At 40.3% G+C, this 8,642-nt stretch overlaps 1 long non-coding RNA gene across 1 annotated transcript; it reads left to right on the top strand.

Annotated features, from left to right (window-relative positions):
• Nucleotides 1-4,756: 4,756 nt before the first annotated feature.
• Nucleotides 4,757-8,381, top strand: LOC140116694 (uncharacterized). Its single transcript, XR_011852916.1, has 3 exons — nucleotides 4,757-4,808; nucleotides 6,629-6,709; nucleotides 8,148-8,381. It is a non-coding gene; the product is annotated as an uncharacterized lncRNA (long non-coding RNA).
• The last annotated feature ends 261 nt before the right edge of the window (nucleotides 8,382-8,642 follow it).

The raw sequence follows: 8,642 nt of genomic DNA, 5'->3' as shown, positions 1-8,642 counted from the left end.
TAGATGTCACTAATGTCTGTGTCACTGACTAACTACTAGTATGTGAGCAAGCGTCAGCATGTGTAGAGTCATAGAGTGATCTGTGGTACTGTGTGGGGATGTTGTTAGTAATAATATTAATAATAATCTTTATTTATATAGCACCATCATATTCTGTAATGCTTTACAAATCATAGGGGACATATACAAAAAGATTATACATTACAGATTACAAACAGTCATATGGAACAGTAGGAGTGAGGGCCCTGCTCACAAAAGCTTACCGTCTATGAGGATGAGGGGGTAACCCTAGAGGCATAAGAACTTGTATAATGGTCCAGCCATTCTTTATAAGGGAAAAGAATAAAATAATGTAATAAATAAAAATTCTGCTGCTTGAACCAGCCATCAGCCGCCATTTTACATACAATGTCAAAGGCAAATGGGACTGCAGAGACAGTGAGGGGGAACTGGAAAGGGACACACAGACACTGGGGAGACAGGATAGGGACTCACAGACACTGGGGAGACAGGACTGGGACACACAGACACTGGGGAGACAGGACAGAGACACACAGACACTGGGGAGACAGGACAGGGACACACAGACACTGGGGAGACAGGACAGGGACACACAGACACTGGGGAGACAGGACAGGGTCACACAGACACTGGGGAGACAGGACAGGGACACACAGACACTGGGGAAACAGGACAGGTATACAGACACTGGGGGGACAGGACAGGGACACACAGACACAAAGGGGACAGGACAAGGACACACAGACAATGGGAAGATGAACAGAGACACACAGACATTGGGGAGACAGGACAGGGACACAGACACTGGGTGGGGGACACAGACACTGGGGGAACTGGGCAGGGACACACAGACACTGGGGGGGGGGCAGCAGAGGGACGCACAGACACTGGGGGGACAGGACAAGGACACACAGACACTGGAGGGAACAGGACAAAGAATCTCTCCATAGAGCTGAGCTCATGCTCCCAAAGAAGATACTGGTGGTTTGGCCTCAAAGCTCTTAACAAAAGTAGACTCCTCAAAAGGTAAGAACATTCCCAGAGGGATTGAAAATGGCCAGACTCAAAAACATTTAAATGCGGACCTGCACCCAAACCATGGTTTTGCCTTATTTTAAACTGATGTAAACTTCTTCTTCAGTGGCGTACTTTGAAGCTGGAAAGCAACACATTAAAATGTTTTGCTGGAACAAAAGTCTTTGCCTAAGCCTCTTGGACCCTGTAATGACCGCAGCCTCTGCACCCCCTCAAGTTAAGGCCATGGTCAGCTTGCTTGAGTTGTACAATGCTCTTTTCCTGTGGTGGCAGCCCAATGGGTGACTGATACCTCAGCATCCCCAACAGCTACTCACTATTTTGAACATTTGACAAAGATTGTTTTTATAGTATTGCAAATTCCAGATTCTTTTGCCAAGCAAGAACTCCCTCCAAAGAAACGCTGTTTCATTAGTTGTCATACATGCAGAAATATCCCTTTAAATGACCATTGTGGAGTTGTCATACATGCAGAAATATCCATTTAAATGACTTCTGGAGAATCAGCATGCATGCTATATCTTGATTTAAAAAAATAAATAAAAAGATGGTGAAGAGTGAAGAATTAATCATCCAAACACCAACAAGTTGTATCCCAACCAAAAAACAGTTTGCACTAAGGTGCACCACTTAATTTGTGATCCAAGTGGCGAGTAACACAATTCTGTCGGTAAATGTGGTACACGGTCCAACTGTGCAAAACACCCCCTTTAGTGCAGAAATTTGTGTGATGATGCCTAGTGCAGCTGCACCAAAAAACGGTTGTTTTCTTAATTACTTGTGTAAGCAGTTTACACTAGAAAGAATGTGCAAAGTCTGGCGCATTTAGTAAATGTGCAACAATGGGAATTTAAATATGATGTTAATGCAATTGCATTGAAAATGTGATGTAAACAATGTGATGTTAGCACAAATGCAATGTAAATGAAAATTCTGTATAAACTCAAATTCGATGTTAAAACAATGTACACAATGTACACACAGACACAAGAGGCCACTGGAGAAGGCTCGAGGACAGGACACGACAGGAGGAGGCTGGAGGACAGGATGCAACAGGAGGAGGCTGGAGGACAGGAGGCTTCTGGAGGAGGCTGGAGGCTACAGGAGGAGGCTGGAAGACAGGAGCTACAGGAGGAAGCTGGAGGACAGGAGGCCACAAGAGGAGGCTAGAGGACAGGAAGCTACAGGAGGAGGCTGGAGGACAGGCAGCTACAGGAGGAGGCAGGACGACAAGAGGCTACAGGAATAGGCTGGTGGAAAAGTAGGAGGCTGGAGGACAGGGGGCTACAGGAGGACAGGAGGCCACAAGGGCAGGCTGGAGAACAGGAAGCGGCAGAAGGATGCTACAGGACAGCCGGCTTCATAAGGAGGCAGGAGGACAGGAGGCTACAGGAAGGGGCTGGAGGAAAGGTGGCCACAGGAGGAGGCTGGTGAACAGGAAGCTAGAGGATGAGAAGGATGAAGGACAGGAGGAGGCTTGAGAACAGAAGGCCACAATTTGAGGGAGGATAAGTCGAAATTATGCTAAGCTTGGGTGGGACTTCTTGTCCCTCTTTCCCTCATCCAATAGTTGGAAGGAATGAACATGGATCGCGTGAACACAGATATTGTAATTTAGGTATATTTGGATGGAGTAAACATGGACATAGCAATATAGTTACATAGGGCCCCAGACACTGCAATTTAGGGAAGCACGGATGCAGTTAAAACTCACCACTGAGTGACGTCAATCTTCAGGCGTAGGGACCTAAATTCACATAATTTCTACTAGTGAGTAGCGGGCCAGAACCCATGTGTCCGTGCCAAATTTTGTGTGTTTGGGTCGCATAATCTGAACCCGAACTTCAGCAAGAAATTGGCTCTGGGCCCCAGGACTTTGAGGGGCCCACTGAAGAGTTTTCATCTCAACTCCCTAGGACCATATATAAAGTTGTATAAAAGCGATTAAGTGCAGTTCTTATCCAGTTCTGTGCTAAAACATGTGCAGCTTCCCAACACACATTTATTAATATAGAGGACCTTCCAGAACCTTTGACAGTCCTCCAACAGTCTATTTTGGTCAGCCAAGCAGGAAGAAGAGTAGATGGAGCAGTATAAATGTGAGTATGAGTAAGTAAGTATGAGTTTTATCTATATCCCTGTGTCTGCCTGTTTTATATATGTCTGTTTGTAACACTTTTCCTACTTTCGGCATAGCACAGTACTACTACCCCTATCCTGTGTACATATGCACATACCACTACTACTACTCCTATCCTGTATAGATGGGCACCATAAAGTTCTACTACCCCTATCCTGTAAATAAAGACGTAGTATAGTATGACTACTCTTATCCTGTCTGTAATATATGTAGTACTCTGCATATATATATATATATATATATATATATATATATATATATACACACACACACAGACACAGTAAAACTACTCCTTTCCTTTATATATAGGCACAGTACTACTACTATCCTGTATATACGGGCACAGCACAGTGCTACTACTTCTTTCTTGTATATATTGGCACAGCAAAGTACTACTACTTCAATCCTCTATATATGGGCACAACCCAGTAATGATACTCCTATCCTGTTTATAAGGGCCCAGCACAGCTCACAATGTCAGCTAGTAGAAGTGGTTTTGGTGTCCCTAGTCAGATGGAAGAGACGAAAATGTGGATAAATAGAGACAGAGATGGCATATGTAAGTCTCTACATTGTTATGTGATTATGTAGAACATGCACTGAGCACTAAGTAGAACCAGTATCTACCACTATACCGGTGGTTGGCGCCCACTCACTGTTCCCCCCCCCCCCCTTTATTCTTAACACCTAGTTACGCCATGGTTTACCATGAGTAGCATGCTGTGTTAAAAGAAGTGAGAAAGAAGCGGCATAAGTCCATATAAAGGACTTCATCATGAGGGCATTCAACTCCTGCCCTCCATATACAGGATCCAAGCCCTCAGCTTGCTATATAAATGTCTCCCAACTACTGGCAGCTATATGTGGACTTGTGATTGCGCTGCAGACACTGTCTGTGAGTTTGACTAACTATTCAACATCAGCTACTAAATATTCCCAAAGACCACCAGTTCTGTCCACTTTAAGAGGAATGGGCTAGAGATAAAGGTGTTATCCTGTGCCTTCAGGGTAATGTCTGGCAGATCTGCAACTGAATAGACGCTGTGGACGAAAGCTTAAGGCCCGTTCCACACTTGCGAGTGTGATGCGATGAACTCGCATCACACTCGCAACGCATGCTGCCGGGAACGCACAGCCTGAACGCTGTACACCGGGAGTGAACTCAGCATGTCAGTTCACTCCCGGTGTGCAGCGTTCGGGCCGTACGTTCCCAGCAGCATGCGTTGCGAATGTGGAACGGGCCTAAGGGTGAAATTCCCAAAACATCGAGGCAGTTCTTCCACCTTGGCCATTGAATCTAAATTAAATTAGCATAATGTCATGAACTGACAAATGTCATAAGATCTGCAAATGTCAAATCATAATAAATATTTGTGTGTGTACTCAATCTACTAAAATATGTAGTGAATTCCGAATCATAAGACAGAAAATAAATATATTTGCATGAGAACAATAAACAGAATGATCCAGTTTACTGTTTCATCACCAATATTGATTTGTGAATCCCCCCCCACCCCAAAATTCTGATATATAAACCCACATGTGCATCCCAAGAAGTAATCTGCTCTGTGGTATTCAGTCCTCCTGCATCCAGCACTTTCTGAAACACACGGTATGTACTGCTATCTGTTTTACCCGCTTCTTACTTTTACATATTTAATAATTTATTTTGCATATTTTCATAAGACTTACACCTTGTACAAAATGATTGTATAGGGGTTTTGGTAGCCAAGAACTATTAATGATTAACTATTAATAGTTACATCTGTATTAGTTGTGCTGCCACATTGCAGATACATCCTCATTAAAGTGAATTAACAGCACACGCATCACCCCATATTATAAATGTTTTTATTCAGAAAACCACTTTAAATCATGTTAAAAAAAATTAAAAAATTTTATATTAACATTAGAAAGTTTCAACGTAAACCTTGTTACAGGAGCCAATGTTGGATGAGCATAATGGTGCATTATTACAGGGTCTAGTCTAACTTTACACCTCCTAATAGTTAATAGTTAGCCAATGTTTATTCCTGGCAATTGAACTGAAAATGAAATTGATTTTTGGCACACAGTATTGTGCATAGACCATGCCTACTTCTGAAAGTGGTTGATGGGTTTTATGAAAATGATGCTAATCAGTCTGGCGCACTCCTACTACATCACTGGAGCACCTCAATGTTCAATTTATTAACTCCCCCTTTCCAATACAAGTTGCGCCTGCCCATAACCAGCTCTATGCACTGTGGATGGCGGGACTTGTATCAGAACCAGTCAAATTAGCATAATTTTTATAACACTATTGCCGCAATTGCAGTGTACAGAGTTATAACAAAATGACCTGAAGAAGATCAGCAGTAGGACATGTCTACCATCAGTAGAACTTGAAATGCTGCCATTAGAAAGTACAATTTTTCTTGTAGATAACAAGCTCTTAGATTTGTAAATGGAAAAATTAAATAAATATGGCTTGTGCAAGGACAAGAGGGAAAAAACTGAAATGCTAAATCTGCTTTTCTAAAGCTGCATTGGGTTGGAGCATAACCTTTGCATTGTAAACGTTCAGTTATGTATCCAAAATCTACAGCAATAATTACTATTGCTTGTTTTGCACATTTTACATTTACTTGGCTATGGATTAGCTGCAGAAACATCAGCAGCATCTCTGGACATTTGCCACATTTATGGATCATGTGCAGATGGCCTGAGGGTAAATTCCTTTTGCTGTTGGGCTTTCTGACATGGATTTTGTCCTGCAAAGACAAGATAGTATTTTTGGTCGCAAGCCGTGCGACTATTGGTGTTAAAAATATTGTAAAACAGACTTTGTCCGCATTTCATGGACTGACCATAATGTAGAGGATTGAACTCCATGTGTTATAGTGATATATGACGCAAGGAGTCCCTTCTTCCCTGAAATCATGATAATCGTTTGCACTGCTGTTTAGCAGGACTCCTTGCATCCAATATCACTTTGGTGCTCGGAGTCCCGTCCACATCCCTGTGATCTTTCTATGGAATGTTTCCAGTACACAGTACATTTTGCACTAACCCACCGCTGGCCTACAACATGCTCATGGCAAAGAGTGGCAGATGACACAGATAGCATTGCACACTACATGAAGTTCTGCATCAAAATATATGCAAAAACATTAAACAAAAATTAACATGTTGGTGCTGATATTCTGTGCACAACTCTAGTGGAATTTAATTAAAGTCATTAGTTGACTAAATGAAAATCCAGATTGAATTAGCTACAGAAAATGTACAAATCTCTACCATGCATTAATTTGCATGTGGAATAAGAAGTTAAAAGCACAATAAACGTTTAAGCTTCCACTCATATTAAAACACTAAAATAAAAAAAAATATAAATCAAATAAATTGGTGCACATCATTTTTGTGACTTTTTAATATCAATATTTTTCACAGACTAAAGATGGCTTTTTCAAAGAAATCTCTGTTCCTTGTACTTTTCCTTGGAATGGTTTCCCTTTCCATTTGTGAAAATGAGTAAGTATTCATATTGTATGTTAAAGCAATATATTATAGGGAAAATGTCTCCAAATTATCTATTTTGAGCAATTTAAAAATAAATTACCAGTACCTGCTTAATGGTTGTAACAAGTTATCACCGTCATGTCATCTTTTAGCGCAATTGGGGACACTAAACCTTATGGACTGGTTTTAAGTGTCCCAAACTCCCCTATACTATTTTTGATTGTGGCAACAATTAGAAAAGCAAACATGTGAATAATTCTTTAACATTCAAATTTATAGTGCATCACTTTAGAGATTATGGGGTACACGGTCAGATTTTACAGAATCATCGATTGAATTAATGTATATTGAATGTGGGTCCTGCACATAAGAGGAAGGAGGGTTGACAAAGGTTAAAGTCTTTGTAAAATGGTCCAAAAATAGTCTTTATTTATAAATAAATAAATAAATGCTGCAGTGGAAAATAATAATAATTAATATATACAGTGTATTCTGAATCAGCAAAACATTTTCAAGTCTAAAATTTAGCTTTTTGCCATTTACTACACATAAAAAGGTCCAGAAGAATATAACAGTTACTTGAATAGGTTAGTTTTTGACTCAATCAATTTTTTAAGGTATTAAGACATAGCATAAACTATAGAAAATTAGCACCTCTGTGATTGTACCAACCCAAAGAATAAACTGGAATTGCCATTTGGACTGCACATTGCAATCCATAATATTGAAACTCTTAAAGCAAATCTACCATCAAAATGAAGCATGATAAGTGAGGTAATCTTCTTATATTTGTTATCCATGGTCTCCTTTCTTCTATGATTACCTTTTAACATAATGCTAATGAGCTTTGGGGGCTTCTCAATGTAGGGATCTGGTAATGTCCCTAAAGTCTTTCTTGCTCATTAGCATAATTTTAAAAATTTATATTAGAAGGATGGAGGCCATGTATAACAAATAGAAGAAGATTACTACAGTCAGTGTCTGGATCTATGAAAAGGGTGAATTATGGAAGTGCTGCGTGCAGTGCAAGCGTGACTGGTTGAATGCGCGTGAATGAAAGTAAAATGCAATGTCCAGCCCAACCCCAAGACTGAGCTATGGTAAGACCATGGAAATGGAGATGTCAGGGTTAGCGCTACTTATCTTACATTATGGTAGAACAGAACACGTGGGTAAGGAGTTCTACAAGTGTAATGACCTTTTTCCCACGTATATTACACATTTATCAGGCCACAATCCTACACAGGGGGAGGTTTCTATGACATTTCCTTTGCAGCACATTAGTAAATATCCCCAGTGACTAATATTTATGTATAATATTATGTTTGGTGGCACCAGAGTCAGATGTTTGTACATAAAACCAACAACTAAATCATACGAATAAGATAATTATTATATATTAGCAATGAAACTATCAAATTAATTGAATGTATGTTTCCTTCTAACACAGGAAAAGAGAAGAAGAAGAAGAGGAAGATGAAGCAGAAAGTGTAGAAAAGAGAAACTGGAAAGAAACAGCAAAAGAACTTTTGAAAAAGATAGGAGCAAAAGTAGCACAAGTGATATCTGATAAACTAAACCCTGCACCACAATAACAGATGTTACCAAAATACAATGTTCCAGAAAGCATAATTATTAATTATACTAAGTTATGCCATAAATATATTAAAGCATATTTAACTGACATGATGGTCTGATATATTACATAAATTCAATATACCACGTCCAAACGTATAGGAAAGAGGTATTTATTTCTGTCTGGATTATTAAAAAATGTAAGGCCAGTGATATTGGGATACAATTAGAGATGAGCGAACATGCTCGTCCGAGCTTGATGCTCGGTCGAGCATTAGGGTACTCGAAACTGCTCGTTACTCGGACGAATACTTCGCCCGCTCGAGAAAATGGCAGCTCCCGCCGTTTTGCTTTTTGGCGGCCAGAAACA

This window comes from Engystomops pustulosus, chromosome 2, assembly GCF_040894005.1.
Source record: "Engystomops pustulosus chromosome 2, aEngPut4.maternal, whole genome shotgun sequence".
NCBI classification, from domain to species: Eukaryota; Metazoa; Chordata; class Amphibia; order Anura; family Leptodactylidae; genus Engystomops; species Engystomops pustulosus.
Note: the sequence above shows the minus strand (reverse complement) of the source record. Positions and strands in the feature narration are given on the sequence as shown.